Source organism: Staurois parvus, unplaced genomic scaffold, assembly GCF_062004578.1.
Source record: "Staurois parvus isolate SC_StPar_1 unplaced genomic scaffold, SC_StPar_1.0 ptg000021l, whole genome shotgun sequence".
NCBI lineage: Eukaryota > Metazoa > Chordata > Amphibia > Anura > Ranidae > Staurois > Staurois parvus.
In genome coordinates, this window is record NW_028317817.1 from 6,472,587 (window position 1) to 6,493,593 (window position 21,007).

Consider the following 21,007-nt stretch of genomic DNA (forward strand, 5'->3'; position numbering starts at 1 on the left):
GTTTGGATGTAAACTGCCTCCCACCCTCATAGATCTTTTGCTTGAGGATGCTCCAAAGGTTCTCAATAGGATTGAGGTCAGGGGAGGATGGAGGCCACACCATGACTTTCTCTCCTTTTATCCCCATAACAGCCATTGATGCAGAGGTATTATTTGCAGCATGAGATGGTGCATTGTCATGCATGAAGATGATTTTATTACAGAAAGCATAGTTCTTACTTCTGTACCAAGGAAGAAAGTGGTCAGTCATAAACTCCACATACTTTGCAGAGGTCATCTTTACACCTTCGGGGACCCTAAAGGGGCTGACCAGCTCTGCTCCCATGATTCCGGCCCAAAACATGACTCCACCACCGCCTTGCTGACGTCGCAGCCTTGTTGGAACAGGGTGGCCGTCCAGCAACCATCCACTACTTTATCTATCTGGACCATCCAGGGTTGCACAGCCCTCATCAGTGAACAGGACTGTTTGAAAATTAGTCTTCATGTATTTTTCTGCCCAATGCAGCCGTTCCTGCTTGTGAACATTGGTTAGTGGTGTCCGAATAGAAGGTTTATGCACAGTTGCAAGACTCTGGAGGACTCTACACCTTGATGTCTGTGGGACTCCAGAGGCACCAGCAGCTTCAAATATCTGTTTGTTGCTATGTGATGGTATTTTAGCAGCTGCTCTCTTGATCCGATGCATGGATCTGGCAGAAATCTTCCTCAATGTGCCTTTATCTGCACGAACCCGTCTGTGCTCTGAACCAGCCACAAATCTCTTAATAGTGCGATGATCACGCTTAAGTTTTCATGAAATATCTAATGTTTTCATACCTTGTCCAAGGCATTGAACTATTTCACTCTTTTCGGCAGCAGAGAGATCCTTTTTCTTCCCCATATTGCTTGAAAATGGTGCTCTGCTTAATAATGTGGAACACCCTCCTTTAGTAGTTTTTCCTTAAATTGGGCTCACCGGACAATCTAATTATCACAGGTGTCTGAGATTGTTTTCAGTGATCAAAAGAGCCCTGACACACAATGCCATCCAAGAGCTAAACTGAAAAACAAAATATTTAATCTTTGTGGCACTTAAATAGAATTTGCATAATAATTTGGAACACGGTGTAAAGGCATGCTGACTAACCCCCCCCCCAAAAAAAAAAAAGAGAGTGGGGTTTTGAAAGGAGACACATTAGACAAAAAATAGGATTCCATTTAAATCTCTCTGTTAAGATATGATGGTGTTCACAGAACTTTATTCTACAGTAAATACAGCATATATGAGTGGAATAGATAACCCAATGATTTGCTATGATGTGAGTTTTAAAATTTAAGATTAGAGCTAAAAATTTTAAAGAACCAACAGGTGTGCATTTAATACATCTATTGACCAATGTAAAGAATGGTGAAAATTACTGTTTCTTTGGCTATGCACATGTTTGTAACACACATGAGATTAGTTATGTTACAAATATATTTTTTTTTCTAATTTTGCTTTTTAAGGAGTAGACAGAAATGGAATTGTAATAGGTTACCATCTGTGAGCTAGACAGTTCATGCAACATCAGACTTCTAAAGGTCCCTGGATAGGCTCCAGAACTGCTGAGTTAGTAACAAAGCATCATTAATTTAAGCAATATTGTAACATTGTGGGTTATATTGTGGTTCACTTAGTTCATGGTAGAACATTTACACTTGTACATTGCTGATTACAATAAAAGAAAATGATACAGGAAAGGAATGTACTGTAAGTAGAATGTACACTATACGGTCTATCTATTAAAGGTGAAAATCGGTATTTTTTTTCATAAGAAATAGCAATTTTCTCTGGTTTCTACCCTAATAATTTTTCGTGAAAACTTTCCAGTCATAACGATTTTATAACATAATTTTATTTTTATTGCGTATTGTTATGGGAAATGTGGATGCCACCTTATATTTATTATTTTTCATATTTATTTTTTGTTATTGCTTTTTGTCCTCAGTATAGCAGTTCACAGACCATTTCCACCCTTATTGAGATACCTATCAGGTGTGTTCATTTTTGCAAACCATGGGAGAGGTGTGTGGGGTAAGTGAACTGCTATATATTGTTGTACCAAATTTCATGTAACTGCGTTATGAAAAAAGGTCTCATTAGTGTTTATTACTCTATGGAATATTCTACTCTTTGCATATAATAATAAAGAATTTTATTTTTCACCTTGTTGCCAACATTCAATAATTTAAACTTTATTTATGAGCAGGTGGAGACTGCAGGTCTCCACCAAATGTTCAAAGATCATAGAAAGAACTCAGACTTAATATACATGGCGCATCGAATAAAGTATAAAGCTTTTAACCTCTGTTAATATAGTTAATATGTTGGTGGCATTTCAGTGCTTGTATTTAGCAATAACTGTAAATTATACACTCCTCTGGGTATAAAAAATGAACGACATATCATTGTTAGGGCAGGGATAAAAAACTAGAACAGAAGGAAAGAAAATAGATGTTGTGGTATAGATTTCTTAAAAGAAAAATGACTTTTATAGAATTTATATTGTTGTTTTGTTTATTGCAACATCAACAAATGACGTAACATGATTTCAAATACACAGCTTTGTGGATAAACACTGCTTTTCAGACCTCATGACAGTAGTAAATATAATGTTCCTAGAAAAGCCCACTGGATCATTTAATTCTGAAAACATAAGCCACACAAAGGAATCTCTTTCTGTAAAAGAAATCAATGGACATGTCTAAACACTGTAGGGAACAAATTGGGTATTATAATCAAAATATAAGAGTAAATCTAACAGCTTATTTTTCAATATCAATATACAGCATTAATACAAATTAAAAATGTGCAAATCATAATTAAAATTTATTGGACTGTATTGTATAAAATTGAGGGTTCACGTATGAGGAGAAATATTTTAAATTAGCCCAAATTAGGTAAAATCTCTATTTGCATGAAATTGCTATTATATCTTGCAGATCTCCCAGGCAGATCCAATAGCTGTAATTTACAGGCCCCTTAAAAAGCTTGATGAATTTCTGCATGATAAAAAGAGCAATATTAAAATGATATAGAGGAATTTCTCACTGCTGCTATGGCAATGCCTATAACACTTTAATAACTTGCTTATCCATGCTACCTGATCATTACATTTCATTCATTCGAGAGCTGCTTGAGATTTTCTTAATTGTTATTATTTTAGGATTTGCAAAAAGGTCCATCTGTGCTGCAAATAATAAAAGATTAATTTCATTACTGCAGAAGTCTGCCATATACCTGCTGTAGCTAGGCATGCAGTTAAAGTCCGTGGGACATAAATTAAAAAAATAGGTAGCTCTGAATAGCTTTGCTATAGGAATAATATAACTTTAGCTGTATTTGATTTTTCCTATACTTCCTTCCGTAAGCTAGTGTAGCGATGACCCCCTAAGGAGCCACTGACTATAATGCACGTTCCTGGCCTTGCTGTTGGTGGTCTGGCCTACAACTGTCTTAAAGCACTCACTGACACACCAACAGCATCTAAATGACTGACATCCCTGCTCTGAATATTTGTTTGAATTCTTTATTGGCTCAAAGTTCACAGGATAGGGTTTACAGGACACCCAAAACAGCAATAAAATTCCCTCCACTCAAGTAGAGAAATAACTTCAGCCCCTTCACAGGCAAAGGGTGTGCTCTTAAACAGAGACCAGCAATTAATCAGTGTGTGCCTTTCTTGTTCAAATATTTTATTGGAAGGCTTCAAGCCAAAGTTACAATTCCAATGCCAGTGTTTTCCTTTAAGCTAAGACCAGCAAGCTTTCTGAAGGTGCTCCCATTTTCTAGCTACTTTTGTATCTTCCAGGCATTGCCCCATTTCCCCTTCCCTGGGACTGGATTCTGAGGCTGATGAGGTCACCTCTGGCAGCAGTGCAGATGCTCCTCACAATGGACCAAAGTCTGGTTGTTAGGACTCACACCCTCTTCAATCAAAGCCTGGGAAGCAAAAGACCCTTCTAGAAAGGGCCCTTCTAGAAGGACTTCCCAAATATTTATCTATATTCCCAGCCTACATCACTAGCATTAAACCTCCTAATGATTTCTTGGTGTGAAATAAATTTTCATAATCAATAATACTGCCTAGCTTCCCACTAAATTTAGACTGGTGGCACTGTAATTTTGCTGCTACACACTCTCCCCACCAAAATAGACTTTGTGAAGTTTAACAGAAACGTACTCTAATCTTTGAGAGATGGGTGTCCTGTATTAAAAGTTTTTTCTTTTTTTGCTGTTGTTTGGGTATTCTGGTAACCCTATTCATTTCTACTTTTGACTTTGAGCCAATAAAACCTGTAAGCAAAGACTGACAGAGTTTACATCAGATACTTGATCTCCGCTTGCAGATTGAACAGTGCTTTGAGGCAGCAATAAGTTAATGAACCAACAGTGATACTAGGATGGGCCCAACATTCCAGCAGTTATTGAAGGTGTAAGCACTGCTGTTCTATCACAGACCTTAAATCTGAGCAAGATTTGGAATTAAATCTATTATCATTTGGCTCCAAGTGGCCATTAAATTAACTAATATAATTTTGTGATCTTCAGATTAGGTGTGCAGTACAACAATTCATTAAAATGCCAATACTATGGTCTGATAATGCTAACACTATTCATACTACATGTAATTTGGGAACACCCTTTTATATGTCATATATATGTTTGATATATACGGTACATTTCCTATTTTTTCTTTTCTTTTTTTTTGCACAATGCTAAAATATAGTTGTGTGAAATATCAGCTGCACCAAATATTTTCTTAGTTTCAAACATTTCTAATTTGAGTCCTGTCCACTCATGGACAATATTTAGGAATCAGACATACCTGTACTGAGATGGGGGATTGTAAGGAAAAAAAAATCAAAAGTTTTTAAAGAAAGATTAGAAAAATGTGACTGTTAAATTGGTTATTGAAAAAGTATTTTAAAGAGCAAAAAATATTAACTGATGTGCATCGTTGTGTAAAAATGAGCCAAAGCGAAATCTGCTTAGTAAACAAGTATAACAAACAGCACAGGGAAATCTGGAAAATATTAGAAAAAACCTGGTCCATCTTGCAAGCAAATGATAACTTAACTAGTATATTTTTAGTCAGACCCCTAACTTGCTACAAAAGATAGAGCCTTTACAAGATTTGTATAATAATTATAAAGAAAGGGAAAAGGGGATGCCTGCAGTTAATAAGGCACTTTCAAATAAGGAAACTGTGAGAGTTAGGTTACATAAAAAAAGTACAGGCTAATAAAAAATAAACAGTCTAATAAAAAAAAATCTGTTTACAACAGCTCCACCCATGAGGGTATTTACTAGCTTGGCCAACATCTGTGTGGAGCTTATAAAATATAATACTTCAAAAAATAATTAATAAATATTGCTTTGATATATTACCTAAAAATGTACACTAAGAACTAGAGGATGTTTCATTTACACAGGCCATGGTGTTGAGAAGAGGAAGAGGGGAAAAAGAAGCATTGATACACAATTTTCAGACTATAGACAGAAAATACTAGAGGACAAGTCTGCCCATGGTTGATTTGAAATTAAAATACAGGCCAATGAGCATGTTTGTCTACATAGTGATGAGCAAAAAAGAAATGTCTTGTGTACAGCTATGGTGGGTTCACTTTAATTATCTCACTGGTACACTGTGTCCACACTCAGATATGATAAGGTTGTTGTGTATGTGCTGTATGCAAAGCTTCACCTTACTGAAGCCAATAAAGTGGGCAACAGATATTCAAAACAAGAAATTATAAAAGACATATTTCAGTTTGTAAGTGTAGTTTACTGTTCAACAACTATGTTCAGTAAAAAAAAACCTCTTAACTGTGGCCTCAACAATTCTAGTCATTTATTCCCACTTTTTAAGGTCATAAAATACTACCTGTCTGGAGTTTGCATGTTCTTCCTGTGAATGTGTGGGTTTACTTTGGTTTCCTCACACACTCCAAAGACATGCTTGTAGGTTAATTGGCCCCTGCCTAAATTGGTTCTAGGATGTGTGTGTATGAATGTGAGTTAGAGACCATAAATTGTAAACTCCTTGAGTGCAGGGGCTGATGTGAATGTGCAATATACAGTATATGTAAAGTGTTGTGCAAATTGATGGTGCTATATAAACTTCTGTAAAAAATAAATAAATATTAAAATTTACAATGTTTCTAGTTGTGTTTACAAGTATTTTAATTAACCCCTCCTTGCTGTCAATTTGTAGATAAATATTTCTCTACACAATGCCCTGTGCTGGGGTAATGATAATCAGCAAATCCCTTTTAACAGGCAGCAGCCAACACTATGTATGTCTGTGCCCTGTCAGACTCAGCTGTCACCAACAGCTCTAGTCCTACTAATGATCAGGAACAAATCAAATATGCAGGCTAGGAACTTAATTCATAAAATATGCCTTCAGCCTGCAAATGGAACTACAGACTTGACTACAGCCTGAAGATGGCATTGCATTTTCTATAGTGATTGTCAGATACAATAACAGCATTAAAAAATAACAATACATTATATTATCCAACACTTTTCTGTGTACATGAGGAGACCCTCAATCCTAGACTCTCTAACGTGGATATAAACACCATCCTTCCAAAGTCCCAACCAACCATTCAAGATTCAAATATGAGGGCTTCAACTACCTACTTCTTGCACTGGACTGCTGAATATCCAGATAAGACATTTTTTAGCATCTAGTCCGAGCTAAATTTGAGCTACGTGTAAAATGCATTCAGGATCAAGGGGCTTTCAAATGAACATGTCGTATGTAGGCTAAATAAGACAATTACTGTCATGTATTCCATTACCTTTGCTAAGTTCTGCTTTATATGAACATTTTTCAACATTATACAGAAGCAATAGTATGTCGAGAGAAATCAGTAATTTATTGCTGTAGTTGAAACTCTGTCTGAAGTTTAGCTGATAATTCTTATACTGCAATGAAGCCCTCTTTTTTTTCTTTTCTCCTTTTACAAAGACTCCTTGTCACTTTAGAATTCCACAGGCATAATCAGACACAATGCCAGACACTGAGCACGACAAAAAGCTCAAGTTCTAAAAGCACCGTTCATTCAGCAGATATTAATTTAAACAGTGGACACAATATGTACACTGCCTAACAGATTAATAGATCAAAATCTCTGCGGGTAAAGTAAGACCCATGTTGGAACACCAATATACAATAAAAAAATCCTGCAAATCATAAAATCCTGCAATCATATAACCTGTATTGTGAGTAAAATGAACCGTGTGCTTTTTATATTTATAATGTGTTGATGCATTTACCAAAGGGACATATTAAAAAAAAAATGTCAGATTGTCAGATGTATCACCATCCATTTGACCATATTCTCATTCTCTGGCCAACCTCCTCTTTAAAGAGTTTACAAGGTGAAAATGTGTATGCAAATTAGTGTTTTAAATTTAACTCTGCACTTGCCTGAATCAAATGAATGGCAAATGTAGACTTGAATAGCAGAGAGAGATCAAGTGCAGCAAGTCTCCATTAGAGATCCATGTTGAGGAATCATTGGCAAGTCCTTGAAACAATTCATAATTTTCCATTTCAAAACAGCAACTACATGTTAAAATATGTGTTTTTTACAATGTTATAAATATGGTAAAATATAGCAAGGTGTATAGCTTGTGCTTTATAATGTTTTTATTCTCATTTATTATGCCAAAAGGCAGGGCAGTTTAAACTGTGTCAATGAAATGCAAAGTGAAACTTGGTCCTGATTCCATTTGAATGAATTATGGCCCAATTCCAGACATCCCCTCCCTCCTTCCTTCAGTACCTTTCTCTCCTTCTCCTTCATCATATAATTTTATTTAAAAAATAATTTATACACTTACTTGTATCAGAAGTTTTTAGGGCCAGTCATAGGCTTCTGTTTATCTTCAGCACTTTTCACTGGACAGTCCTCAACCTAGTATGGGTGCTGAAGTAATAATATCAATGCTGCTCTCTGAAGCATTGAACTGTGAGTGCAAGGTACTGTAGTGACGCATACTGGGGGGAGAGTTTAGAATGCGGCTCACAGAATGAGGGTTGAAAGATGATGGGTGTCATTTGACCGTAAAGAGGACTAGTGATAGACCTCAAAGTAGCTTTGCCACCTATTTAAGATAAACACTGTCTGGCTATTGCAATTGGAACATTATACCTTATACAATGCTGTCATTGTATTGAGAGACTTTCTGGAAGCAGGCATTGCAGATCCAAGTTCTAAAGGTAAAGTCATTTTTTACACATCATTATCACAGCTGCTATCAAGGGATTGCTAGAGAACAATGATATGAAATAGGAAGAAATAAGGAGCTTATAATGTTCTCTATGCACAGATATTGTTAGATTGGATAGTAAGAGACAAGCAAAACAACAAAATGACATAACACATTTAGAACCCAATGCCCCATATATGTTACCCAGATGACATAATCTAAATAAAATATAGCCTTAACATTACCCTATTCTTTTATATACATTTCTCTTCATAAAATACAATGTGCAAAGACTAGGCCTGCACATAGGCTAAGTGGTTTTCAACACTGTCCTACAATATCGGATCAAATGTATTAATACACATTAGCACATTGTGGATTTTAACGCCTAAAACATTTTGGTAGATTGGCACAATATATATTGGTTTCATATGATTTTTTTGTCAGTTATATCCACAAGGCATACCTATTTTGTCCTAAATCCCTCCACTTGCACTGTACATGTTCCCAAAGTCCCAGTCCATGCACAAGAGTCACTGACACTTTCTTGAATTATCACTGATCAAAAAAATGTATCCATATTGTTATCTTGTCATTAATTAAGGGCTTTTCCAGACTTTTGTTGCTCAGATTAATGTTAGAAAACCTGCAAAGTAAAAAAATTTTATTTTTACCACCTTATATGGTGGTGGTGGACGTCTATTTCTGAAGTGCCACTTCAGAAATAGCCCTGAAGTAGCAGGTGCATCATTAATAGTTGTGAAATGAGCCATCTTCAGATGGCTTGGTTCACAAACACTGTGTTTTGAGCCGATCCAAGAGTCTCTGTACCATGTGATTGCTTGATGACTATTGATGAGCTCCTGGTTTTGTCCCAATGCAAATACAAACCAAATTTTGCTTGTATGGGCATTTGTCAGAATGCTGGACTTTTAGCTTGTGCATCAGGACCGAACTTCATATAAAGTAGTGGGTTTTTTGCCTTTTCCTTTTTCCATATTTGATGGTTCTAGGAAAGTAGTTGTTAAGAAGGAGACACACACTGCACCATTAGTAACTAGTTATATCACTCGACCCTGTTCATTTGTAGGCAGGGAGTCCCTGGCCATATGCAGCAGCCAGGGACACTTTAAAAAAAAGGGGCTCCCCCATAATTCATACAAGGTTCTCCAGATCTGGTATGAATTTTAACACCTTCCCGTCTGGTCTATAGCAGATTGATGGCTGGGCAGGACACTCCTCCTTCTGACTGAGCATCATATGTCGTTCTGTCACAAGGACCCGCTCCATGGGACACAGCCAATGACATATCACTACACTGGCCTGTTGCCAGTTTCATGTTACCGCTGTGACCAATCACAGCAGATCACATGACAATTGTATAGAATGGATGGCTTCCTGTCATGCCATCCATTGTATACAATTGTGTTGTTAGCTATGATTGGTCAAAGCAGTCACATTATACAGACAGGGCCAATCACAGCCCATCTGTATCATGTGATGAGCTTTGCCCAATCACAGCTAATCACAACAAAAGACTGAATGAATCAGTTTCATTCAGTAACAATGATTGCAAATATCAATTAAATACATTGGTATTAGCAATCATAATGTGTAAAAAAAAAGTGTGTTGGAAAAAAAAGAAGAAAAAAAAAAAGATAATGTAATAAAAAATAAAAAAATAATAGAAACATTTTAAAAAGTTATTAATATTATTTTTTTTTTACATACTGTCACCAGTCATTGTCCCTGATCACCGCTACACCAGTTATATAAGAACGCTGTACTGGACTGATGACAAAATGTAAAAACAAAAAAATTGTGATTTTTTTAAATTTAAATTTCTACATTTTCCAAAAAATTGTAACAAAAAATAACAACCCCCAAAAAACTCACTATGCCTCTTACGAAATACTTTGGACTGTCTATTTTCCAAAATTGGGTAATGTGAGGGAAATTTGTACTATCTTGGCATTTTTGGGCCTCGAGAAATGAGATGGGCCATCAGTACACAAGGCTTGATCGTTTGTCAGATATACACTATATTGCCAAAAGTATTGGGCCTGCCTTTACACATACACACAGTTTAATGGCATCCTAGTCTTAGCCCATAGGGTTCAATATTGAGTTGGCCTACCCTTTGCAGGCTAGAACAGCTTCAACTCTTCTGGGAAGGTTGTCCACATAATTTAGGGGTATATCTATGGGATGTGACCATTCTTCCAGAAGTGCATTTGTGAGGTCAAGCACTGATGTCGGATGTGAAGGCCTTGCTCAGTCTCCGCTCTAATTCATCCCAAAGGTGTTCTATCGGGTTGATGTCAGGAATCTGTGCAGGCAGTCAAGCTCCTCCACTGCAAACTCGCTCTCCTTTGCCTTAATGGACCTTGCATTGTGCAGTCATGTTGGAACAGGAAGGGGCCATCCCAAAACTGTTCTCACAAAGTTGGGAGTGTGAAATTATCCAAAATACCTTGGTAAGCTGACGCCTTAAGAGTACCCTTCACTGGAACTAAGGGACCAAGTCCAACCCCTGAAAAACAGCCCCAAACCATAACCCCCTCATGAACCATGCTAGGCCACAAGGGGGGGGGGTACTTTGCAGGGAATAACCCAGCAAAGTACAATAGCCCCATGTTGATAAGGACAAGGGCCTCCTTCCTGGCCTGGCTTGGGTGTGGGGGGAGGGGGTTATTGGAAACTATAAGGGACACCCAGACATCAGCACCCCCCATGTAAATGGGTAAGGTGTACATAGTACCCCTACCCATTCACAAAAAAGTGAAAACAAAATAAAAACAAGTACTTAAAAAAAAAAAAATGTCATCTTTGTAAATCTACCATCAATCACATCATCCAGCAATGCAGGTTCATGTCAATCATGATGAATGATGCCCATTGACATGATCCTCTCCAGATTACTGCTCATTTGTGAATGACATCTCTGTCAGATGACCGCGGAGCATAAACAAAGGGGTGGGAGTCTCCTGAGTGAAGTCACTGACCAAATATGGACATTAACATTTTCTTGATTTTTGCATGGGGTTTTCCCCTTAAAATGTCCCTTGATGTGTGTGTTCAAAATCTCTATAACAGAAGATTAAAATTGGGGCTGTGGCTTGCTTACATAAACTCATTAAAGCCATCTATCTGCAATCAGGACATTGGTATGAATGATTCTCATGTTTGGAGGCCATTTTTCGTACCTATTCCAATGAGTACAGGATCAGAAATGTGGGCAATATGTGTAAGTGTCTTTATAAAGTGAAAAATGTTCTTCCATAGAAGTGAGATCTTTGGACAATGCCACAATATGTGGATTAATGAGCCTGTTTGTCTACAATTTTTAAAGCACAATGGAGAATGTTGTTGGGGAGAATGGATCACTAATAATTGAGGAGTAAAGTGCCATCTATGCAGTAATATTTAAACCATCTCCTAGTGTGCAGGACATCAGGAGGCTTTTTTTGGACCATTGGAGAGCCGAGTGCCATTATGAAACAGTGAAAGACGTTCCTAACTCACATTCCCATTTTTGCATTGCTGGGAGTTTTGCCGGCAGCATCCGTTGGAGAAGGTAAGCATAAATAAAGTGGAGTCCATTGGAGACATAAAAGGAATGACAAGAATGAAGAAGAGGATCATTTCCATTAACTAAGTGTTTTGACAAATATCAAATTCTAAAATATTTAAAGACGTCATAGAAGATATATCTTTGAAAGACTGCAATTCAATTTGTGTATATAACTGCAAAACTAAGTAAATTTTCACTCTGTTCCAGGCCATTACAGTAGGTCCAAATCTGGTATAACTATAGACAGGGACAACAGAGGTATGATTCATAGAGTGACTGTGTGAAGAAGGTTCTAAGATAAATAACCATGTACTAGTCAACGTAACAGCTCCAAGTAAAGCTTAAAGATTTGTAAAGGAGGCTTGCTGTTTGATTTGTGTCCATCGCTTGTCTGTGGAATGATTCCACCAGAGCTGAGTTTGGAGCAAGATTGAAACTCTGTAACATACATGAAAATCTGGTGCTTCCATGCCCACCTGAGATTTAGGAGCGTATAAGGACTACTTATTTATCCAAACTCTTTCATGTTACCAGATGAATTAGTCAACAACTTTTTGAAGATTGCTAATGTAACATGATAATTAGAGATGAGCGAATTATTCAAAAATTCGATTCGGCTGATTCGCCGAATTTTCGGAATAAATTCGATTCGATGCGAATTTATTCGCTGCGAATTTAACTTATTAAAAGGGTTTCTAGGCTTCAGAGAGCCTTTATATTAGTGCAGAACACTGTACCTTTAATTTAAATGCCCTTGGAGTCTGCTGGGGAAGAGAAATAATACTGTCAGTCAGTATGACATGCAGATGAGTGCCGTCGATCTTAGAATCACCGCACACTTCACTCATTTGGGCAGTCATGGGGCACGACGAAGAAGAAGAAGAAGATGAAGAAGAAGAAGAAGAAGAAGAAGAAGAGGAAGTAGAAGAAGAAGAAGAATGAAAAGAAGAAGAAGAAGAATGAAAAGAAGAATGAAAAGAAGAAGAAGAAGAATGAAAAGAAGAAGGAAAAGAAGAAGAAGAATGAAAAGAAGAAGAATGAAAAGAAGAATGAAAAGAAGAAGAAGAAGAATGAAAAGAAGAAGAAGCAGAATGAAAAGAAGAAGAAGAAGAATGAAAAGAAGAATGAAAAGAAGAAGAAGAAGAATGAAAAGAAGAAGAATGAAAAGAAGAATGAAAAGAAGAAGAAGAAGAATGAAAAGAAGAAGAATGAAAAGAAGAATGAAAAGAAGAAGAAGAATGAAAAGAAGAATGAAAAGAAGAAGAAGAAGAATGAAAAGAAGAAGAAGAAGAATGAAAAGAACAATGAAAAGAAGAAGAAGAAGAAGAAGAATGAAAAGAAGAAGAAGAAGAATGAAAAGAAGAAGAATGAAAAGAAGAAGAAGAAGAATGAAAAGAAGAAGAAGAAGAATGAAAAGAAGAAGAAGAAGAATGAAAAGAAGAATGAAAAGAAGAATGAAAAGAAGAAGAAGAAGAAGAATGAAAAGAAGAAGAAGAATGAAAAGAAGAAGAAGAAGAAGAATGAAAAGAAGAAGAAGAATGAAAAGAAGAAGAAGAAGAATGAAAAGAAGAATGAAAAGAAGAAGAAGAAGAATGAAAAGAAGAAGAAGAAGAATGAAAAGAAGAAGAAGAAGAATGAAAAGAAGAAGAAGAATGAAAAGAAGAATGAAAAGAAGAAGAATGAAAAGAAGAAGAAGAAGAATGAAAAGAAGAAGAAGAAGAATGAAAAGAAGAAGAAGAATGAAAAGAAGAATGAAAAGAAGAAGAATGAAAAGAAGAAGAAGAAGAAGAATGAAAAGAAGAAGAAGAAGAATGAAAAGAAGAGGAATGAAAAGAAGAATGAAAAGAAGAGGAATGAAAAGAAGAATGAAAAGAAGAAGAAGAAGAATGAAAAGAAGAAGAAGAAGAAGAAGAATGAAAAGAAGAAGAAGAAGAATGAAAAGAAGAATGAAAAGAAGAAGAAGAAGAATGAAAAGAAGAATGAAAAGAAGAAGAAGAAGAATGAAAAGAAGAAGAAGAAGAAGAATGAAAAGAAGAAGAAGAATGAAAAGAAGAAGAAGAATGAAAAGAAGAAGAAGAAGAATGAAAATAAGAATGAAAAGAAGAAGAAGAAGAATGAAAAGAAGAAGAATGAAAAGAAGAAGAAGAAGAATGAAAAGAAGAAGAAGAAGAATGAAAAGAAGAATGAAAAGAAGAAGAAGAAGAATCAAAAGAAGAATGAAAAGAAGAAGAAGAAGAATGAAAAGAAGAATGAAGAGAAGAAGAAGAATGAAAAGAAGAATGAAAAGAAGAAGAAGAAGAATGAAAAGAAGCAGAAGAATGAAAAGAAGAATGAAAAGAAGAAGAAGAAGAATGAAAAGAAGAAGAAGAAGAATGAAAAGAAGAAGAATGAAAGGAAGAAGAAGAATGAAAGGAAGAAGAAGAAGAAGAAGAAGTAGGATGAGGATGAAGAAGAAGAAGAAGAAGAAGTAGAAGAAGAAGAAGAAGAAGAAGTAGGATGAGGATGAAGAAGAAAAAGAAGAAGAAGAAGAAGAAGAAGTAGGATGAGGATGAAGAAGAAGAAGAAGAAGAAGTAGGATGAGGATGAAGAAGAAGAAGAAGAAGAAGTAGGATGAGGATGAAGAAGAAGAAGAAGAATGAGGATGAAGAAGAAGAAGAAGTAGGATGAGGATGAAGAAGAAGAAGAAGAAGTAGGATGAGGATGAAGAAGAAGAAGAAGAAGTAGGATGAGGATGAAGAAGAAGTAGGATGAGGATGAAGAAGAAGAAGAAGAAGAAGGATGAGGATGAAGAAGAAGCAGAAGTAGGATGAGGATGAAGAAGAAGAAGAAGAAGAAGTAGGATGAGGATGAAGAAGAATTCCATTCCAGCAAAAAGTGTATCTGCAGAGAGCTCCGCTATTTCTGACAGTTCTCTGACAGTTCCTTCACATTTACAGCGGTTGAAACATTGTATCTATTTGTTTCCGAATAAAAACATCTGTATCCTAAATGGAAACAAATAGATACAATGTTTCAACTGCTGTAAATGTGAAGGAACTGTCAGAGAACTGTCAGAAATAGCGGAGCTCTCTGCAGGGACACTTTTTGCCGGCTGTAGAAGGGATGAAAATCGGCGGATCGGGGAAAATTCGATTCGTGCATCCGAAGTTTGCTAATATTCGGATTCGACGCGAATCAAATTTTTCCTAATATTCGAAACGAATTCCACTTCGCCAGGTTCGATTCGCTCATCTCTAATGATAATACTGCAACTGGTGTAGCCCTAAATGGATAAAGTATGTGGGGCAGTAATAACATTTAGTAAGGGCCATTCTCCCTGCCCAAGATCATGTAGTTTGGGATAATTCCTTACATAGATCCAAAATTTTAATGAGCAGGGTAGAGTGACCTGGTAAAGTCAATTGTATGCCAAGATAGATTAATTGAGAGGAGTGTGCCCATGAGAAAGAGGAAACCCGCAAGACTTCTTTTTGTACCTTAGATGGTATATTAAGTGGTAGCATGAATGATTTGCCCTTATTCCTTTTGCATATTGAAAATGTGATCCAAAATGCACAAGTATTGAGTGTAAGGCAGGCAAGGAATTTAAGGGATCAGTCATAGCAGTCAGTATATTGTCTGCATATAGTTCTATATATATTTTATGTTCTATAGCCCCTATTTTAAAGTCCTAAAATTAGGGTGGGAATGAATAGACACCCCTGCCTAGTGCTATTTGTAATTAAAAATGTGTCTGAGAGCATGCACAAGGTCCAGACATTAGCGCTAGGGTCAGTGGTGTATTTAGGTTTTGTGCTGCCCTAGGCAACAAAAAAATCGAACGCCCCCTTCCCCGGCAGAGAGAGAGCCTGACAACAGCCAACAACAACACCCCTCCTCCCGCGGACCCACGGAGAGAACCTGACAGTGATCAGCAATCACCCTCCAACCAAGAGAGCCTTCCACTAACACACCCCCCCATGGTGACAGAGAGAAAGACACTCACCTTTACAGCTCTGGACATCCCCGGGAACGAAAGTCAGGCTATGCATACACCGTCAGCCTCTCTCGGAACCCACCAGGTCCCAATGTCGCATGTGTCCCTTCTTCCATCCCTTCTTCCAAGGAGCAGTGCTGCCCCCCCCCTGAAAAATGCCACCCCAGGCAAATGCCTTGTTTGCCTTTTGGTAAATACACCCCTACCAGGGACAGGTCACCCATTTGTCAGGAAAAGTGAACAGGCATCGGGCACGCCATAATGCATCAGAATCCTCCCCATTGGGCTCAGACTGGCTAGGCCCCTCAGAGACAGACACTGTCAGTGCATCAGAAACTTCTCCACTCTACAAGTGGCACAGAACTGTGTTTTCCAGCTTGGTTCCACCTCGTTGGGCTGTTTGTATATTTGGGCCATTTCTTCAATACAAGTTTTGTTATTTGCAACAGCAGCACGCTGCGCCCACCCACAAGCCTCATAGCGGTATATCTGCAATGTGAGATCTAAGGCACTGTTGTCTCAGAATTCTAGTGTCTGGAAATTTGGTGATAGATGTGGTGAGGTCATTACTGGGCTGCTCACTGTCCTCCTTGCTGGAGGCTCTGACGTGAGGAAGCAACGCCCTGCCTCTACCAAGATGGCTGCCTCCACACAGTGCAGAACATAGTAAGTAATGGGGAAAGATTAGCTTCAGGGAGACCACGGGCAATACCTGTGACCAGTCCCCTTTTTTGGGCAAAGCTTCCAGAGTCCAGTTCCTCCAAGTCTGGTGTGCAGATAACACATTTTAGATCTATCCTATCAATATCTATTATTCACAAACAACCCCAAGCTGAAGACATATACTGTAGATAAGGAGAAAAAAAATTCTATAAACTTCTTGTAATTTTCATTCTTTATGTGTATAGGTGTAGTGAAATATTTTAAATTCTTTCACCTCCTCCTCCTCCTCCCTTATAAATCTCATTCTTGTTGTCTCTATGTGATCATCTCCATCCTTCTGTTCTATGTGACCTGTATATTAACTCATTTACCTCATCTTCCCTCTGTGTATAACCAGGCTGAAGCCTAATAGCATGCAGCTTCTCTAGAAGACTCAGTTACTGTGCAGAGCACTTCTCTAGTTGCTACCAGAGTACTCCAGTTTCAGTGGGATGGCCTTTTTCTTTTGGACCCTGGATCCCTCTAGTTGTTCACTTGTGTTACCAAGCTATCCTGGACTCCATTGAAATAGATGCTGTTTATGAGGATAGCTGCAAGTAGGTACTTGTGTTCTAAACTGTTTTGCTGAAATTGTGATTCTCAACTTGACTCTCTGTTATTGCAAAGTCTTGCTGAGATTATACAATGGAGTCACATGGAACCCTGATTGAGCCACAGAGACATTGCTGAGAAGATTCTAAGTATATTCAGCTTTAATAATCTGTTTAATATTATTCTGCAGTGTATGAATGCTCTTTGCCTTCCTTAACCTATTTTGAATTTGCTTCTAACTCTGCACTTGTTTAGCTGTTTGCAAGTTACAGTTACTAATTGTATGATCATTCGTCTGATGGCTAATTGGTTAGCACTTCCGCCTGGCAGTACTAGGGTCGTTGGTTCGAATCCCAACCACGGCACCACCTGCCTGGAGTTTGCATGTTCTCCCTGTGCCTGCGTGGGTTTCCTCCGGGTACTCCGGTTTCCTTCCACACTCCAAAGACATGCTGGTAGGTGAATTGGCTCCTGTCTAAATTGGCCCTAGTATGTGTATGTATGAATGTGAGTTAGGGACCTTAGATTGTACACCCCTTGAGGGTTAGGGACTGATGTGAATGTACAATATATATATGTAAAGCGCTGCATAAATTGACGGCGCTATATAAGTACCTGAAATAAAACAAAATGACCTATTCCTTTAAACTATCACTGTCGCTGTTGGTTTAGGAACAACAATAAAGTAACAAAAACTGGATAGCTTGACATGCCATTTTGGTACTAACAATTCCTTTGAGCACAATTTTGCCAAAATTGGAAGCCTTGAGCACATATATATTCATTACATATGTCACACAAAGTCATTCTATTGACAACTGTAAGGGAACAGTAAAAGCTTAAGACAAGACAATAAATCTGGCTGCTACCTTTTATAACATTGTTCAGTTCTACAACCTATTATCTAAAAGCCCACTAAGAAAAAAACTTCTATTGTGGTCAGTAATGTACATTCAATGTGATTAGCTTACTGAAGGGGGCAGATGTGCCATATCCTTTCAAGGTAGCAGGATAATTAGATTTTTTTACACTACCAAGACTGGGAGGTCAGATTAAATTTTGATTCTTTTTTCATCAATTGCCTTATACCATAATAAAAGAAGTATGAATTCTTATAACTCTTTCCTGTAATAATTGGTCCTGGTAACATCTACAGCAGAAGTATGCTAAAACCACTTTGTCTGAAATAAATATGCATTTAAATTATATTGCTGTTCAATATCCTAAAACAATGTGATATTCAAAAGTATTGTTTTTTATATAAAACATGTAGTCATAAACATGAGATTGTTGAGTGGTTGTTTAAGTGTTTTTCGTTCTTTTGTTTGTTTTGGTTTTTTTTTAAACATGAACATGATAGCCATATTAGACATATGTATTTTTAAGTATAAATATGAACCTGTGTTATTTCTCCAAACGTTCAAGTTTGTTAGATTTCAGTGAAATTTTGCAATTTTGGAATACTTATTTAAGTCCATATGGAAGGCAAAATTAGGGTTATTTCTGTTGGTTTTTAAGGATGCATTGGTCTTTGAATTACTCCTAAGAATTAAGGAATCTTCTTTCACCTATTCTGGACCTTGTTTTATGCCAAAAATTGGCCCCACGGTATATTCAGATAGTGGGTTTAAACAGCTTGTAAATAAAAAGTTTAAAGTAAAAGTAAACAAATGATGATCAAATACATAAAAAAGTGAAACAACATATCAATAACCCCCCCCCCTCCAAAAAAATAAACTAAAATCAACTACTTTAGACATAATACCTGCTCAAAATAAAAATCCCTCCACATTACAAGAAAAATACGTATTGAGGGAGGAAGTTTTTTTCCATGAAATTTTGGATACAGCAAAATGTCTGAGCATGTTATATTTAATCCAGTATTACACAATTTTCCACCACCAGTCCCCAAAAGTTTTATCAGTTAACAATTGATTATTGCATTTCAATTCAGTTTCTCTCTACAGGTTTCACCAACAGCAGTTCACTGCTTCAGGAAGATGCAGACTAAGAAAATCTTTGGTTTATAATAATATATTAACATCTCTTTACATTGTTTTTCTTGATTGCATTTGCCTTTACCCACACATACGTATATAGCACTTTGGGTTCAGGCTCAACGTTTCTCATAAAAAAAATTATGCAGTAGTGAAGGAAGCCCAAAACACCAGGAATGGGGAACCACAAAGATTACTGTAATAACAAGGGGCTCCCATCACATCCAGACCAATACAAATAGACTGTTAAAAACAATTCTAACAAGGTTGTCAGAATTATTGGCACTTTACTCTCATATAAATCAAAGGGGAATATAAGAACAAAACATTCTACCTGTTCTTATTATGCAACATAACTCTGGTCCCAAGGTTGTCAGTAAGGTCTTCATACTTTTTAAAGTGTTGTATAGGCATTTTTACAGTATGTTTATACAAGAAAACTTATTCCTGCGCCAAAACTTTCCAAATATCACTCTAAAAATGCTGCTGTCCCAATCGTGAAAACACAAACAATATAAATATAAATAAACAGCGCAAATTTAGATGATTAATTAATATAATAAATAATATAAAATAGGTGCATAAATTAATCGTGTTTGTCCTTAATCTTAAACAAAAACACCTAAAAGTCCATGTGCTGAAAACATAATTAAATTGTTGAAATAAAAGTGCAAACTTCTTTTCTTCAAAAAATACTTTCACCTTCCACCCGTGCACAAACCAACATCAAATACACTCACCAGAACTTGGTGAGTAAAAGACCTTTAAGGAATTTTTAGGGATCCTAAACCCTCTTTGGTGCCACGCTAGGGAAAATCTTCACCCTCCGAATAGACTCCACCATCCAACCAAAAGAAAAAAACTCACATAGCATAATATTGTCACACAATAGTAACTTTTTCCAAATGGAGATTAAGGCCACTCACATGTTAAACACTTGCTAAAGGCATGTTTATTATGTATAATAGGCTTCAGTTCCAGCAGATATACAAACTTTTCCTTCCAGGACTCTCACATCCACAGTGGAACAAAGACAGGACTCCTCTTAGACCAAACAGTGAACCAAGATGACCGCTGGAACGCACCGCTCAGCGTGCGTTCCACTCACCGGAAATGACGTCAGGCGCATGGAGTGTGGACCGGAAATGCGTCAACGCGTTTCGCCCCTCCCATAGGGCGTTATCAAGACACCCATCTCCCGTCCTCACTCACTTAAATATCAGTGGAATACCCTCCCCTCCGATTTAATTGGTCAGACCACCTCCCAGGATAATTTCAGAGGCTGCTCCTCCCACTACATGACGTGAGAGACCTTTACAAAATGCCGATCCACATAGCCACATAATGAATCTATACATTCTGACAATTATTATAAACAATTCCAATAAAAACAATATCTTTATAGTTTAATATAATTCATATTAAAAAATGTATATCTATCTAAAAACAGATTGCAAAATAAAAATAAAAATAAAAATGAAATAAAATAAAAATAAAAATAAAATAAGAATAAAAATAATAATAATAATAATAAAAATAAAATTAAAATAAAAATAAAAACAAAATTAAAATAAATAAATAAATAAAAAAAAAAAATCAAATAAAAATAAAATAGAAATAAAAATAAAATAAAAATAAAAATAAATAAAAATAAAAATAAATAAAAAATATAAAAAATATATGAAATATATAGCAGTCTTTAAACACTAAATCCTCTACTCTTACCAATCTGACAGGAAACAGTTGATATCTATATCTGAATTTAGCCCCCTGGGAAACAAGGAACCCAATTTAAGGATCCATCTCGTTTCATTCTGTGAGATGGACTTGACCCTATCTCCTCCCCTCCATGATGCTAAAACTCGATCAATCCCACAGAATTTCAAACAAGATGGGTCCCTATTATGATACATTCTAAAATGGTGGGAAAGACTATGATGCTTATAACCTTTTTTGAC

At 36.7% G+C, this 21,007-nt stretch overlaps 1 protein-coding gene across 2 annotated transcripts in view; it reads right to left on the reverse strand.

The window, feature by feature from the left end:
- RBMS3 (RNA binding motif single stranded interacting protein 3) overlaps positions 1 to 21,007 on the reverse strand; it is a 751,114-nt gene that overhangs the window by 297,042 nt on the left and 433,065 nt on the right. The window lies entirely within an intron of this gene.